The 2,269-nt window shown below is 40.0% G+C and overlaps 1 non-coding gene across 1 annotated transcript; it reads left to right on the forward strand.

Annotated features, from left to right (window-relative positions):
- Positions 1–1,784: 1,784 nt before the first annotated feature.
- On the forward strand, positions 1,785–1,856 carry TRNAW-CCA. Its single transcript has one exon. It is a non-coding gene; the product is annotated as a tRNA-Trp (tRNA).
- The last annotated feature ends 413 nt before the right edge of the window (positions 1,857–2,269 follow it).

Raw genomic sequence — 2,269 nt, forward strand, 5'->3', positions numbered from 1 at the left:
TGGACATGCGATACCACTACATCCGATCTCCTTACTCTGCTCTAGTCGTATTTTCATATAGGGAACGGTGTCAAGATTCAATGTTGATGACTCGATCTCCACATCGAGGGGTCTCAAACAGGCTTTGCCAATAATTGATGAGGCGAGTTGACGATATATATGCATATATGTTTGTTTGACAAATTGCAGTACGAACCATGGCCTGCACACTGCTTTCTGCCGACACATATATAATATCCATATTTACATGTTTCTATGTACATTTTCTTGCTGCGATACAAATCTTCTGTAATATCTTTCTAACCTTCGAAAACTTACAAGAAAATTTTAAGGAAAAATATGAATATACGAATAATTAAAATTTATCCCCGTCTTATAGATACTTTTGAATTAGATGCAGACTTTACATATGTGATGAGTTCGATGTTATTGGTTATATCTGTTCCTTTACGTCTCATAGTTTTTCTTTCCTAGCTACTAACTGATGATCAATTACGAGATCTAAATGGCTTAGTATCAAAATATTATGGGCTCCAACCGATCGAGGTCGCTAAATCTCAATCTAATAACTGCCACAAAACCAAACTTTGCTTAGGTCAAGGTTGCCTACCCAAACTCAATTTATTTCACCGTTTGATGGAAATCAATTATTTTTCACTTGATTTGATGGGAAAAGGTTTCAATGGGTTACCCCTCAAGAACTAATTTCCCGAGTCTAATGAATTAACAGCTCATAGATTAGAGTTGATAATGTCAATAGCAAGTATCGTTGCCAACCAAATTCAAGGATTCTTTTTTCCTTCCAAATGATCAGGTGATTTGTGTTGTATCCCGATGTTCATGAATTTATCTAATTACTTATTCTTTTTGGGCGAGAACGAGAATGAAATCCATAATTAACATAACCTTTGGGTAATAGAGCTGGTGTTATATGTTGCACTACTTTTGTATCCTCTGATGTTTCAGTTGTAGCACCTAACAATTAATTTTTGAACAGGACATCGATGTTATATGGTTCAGGAACCCGTTCGCCCAATTAAGCGGCAACGAAACCGAAGATCTCCAGATCAGCATCGATGTGTTCAACGGCAATCCCTGGTCCGAGAAAAACCTCATCAACACGGGCCTTCCACTTTGTTCGATCAAACAACCGAGCTGTCTCCTTGTTCAAAACATGGTACTCCACGAAGGACAATGCCGCGGTGAAGAACAGGATGTCCTGCTCGACCTGACGCGACGGGGCACATTCAGAGTATTAGGACTCAAGGCTAGGTTCTTGGACACACTTTACTTTAGCAGGTTCTGTACCGACAGTAGAGACTTCGGATCAGTCACCACAACGCACGCCTACTGCCGAATCATAGTTGCCAAAATATTCGACCTTAGGAAGGTTCTTAGGGACTGAAAGGGGTACAGTTTTTCGAAACAGAGGGCAGGATATGCTCGGAGTCGAACCATTATCACAAGTGGCCAAAGCATGTCGGTTGCTTGAAATCGTGGAAAATACCGAAGAATAATACGATTCATTAGGAGAACTCCGGATGAGGAACGCTCAACCCACACCAGCATGCATATATATAAGATAACAACTCCATGTATTCGGTCTGATGACAATGATCGAGGAATTTATATCTTGTGTTTAGTCTTAGATTAGATACAGTTGGGATTTATAACTATATGAAGTCTCATATTGTTTTTATTTATGCAGTATTTTTACAAAGTTATATGGTTGTATGGTTAGTTCCTTATTAAAATAAGAAAATGGGCACATTCTTAGCATCCAAGGATCCGTGGCGCAATGGTAGCGCGTCTGACTCCAGATCAGAAGGTTGCGTGTTCGATTCACGTCGGGTTCAAATCCCTTAATCAGGTCCTAATTCTTATTTTTGGCCGCCTCCCATTTCGCATCTTTTCTTTCCTCCGACCTGCAGCTTCAGTTTTAAGAGAAGTTAATCCTCTGCAGCAGTTGAAGCAGATCAACAACCTCTGCTTTCGCTCCGAACCAGTGGCCCGTCTCAATTTACCTTCGACTTCGCATGTGCGGTTTTAATGCTCATTTGCTATTTGAAGTTTTCAATTTCAACCTTAATATCCTTCCTTACTACAAAAGTTGATCTTGAACCAAGTCACTTTGATGCCCTTCAAATCCATTTGCAGAGAGAAATTCTGGCTCTGCTACTGCTAATTGTTTCCTCTGAAACTGAGGCATCCGTATAGTGTATAACCTCTCACTGATTACTGAGGTCCTGTCATTGTCCACTCCTTTCTT

This window comes from Punica granatum, chromosome 4 (assembly GCF_007655135.1).
Source record: "Punica granatum isolate Tunisia-2019 chromosome 4, ASM765513v2, whole genome shotgun sequence".
NCBI lineage: Eukaryota > Viridiplantae > Streptophyta > Magnoliopsida > Myrtales > Lythraceae > Punica > Punica granatum.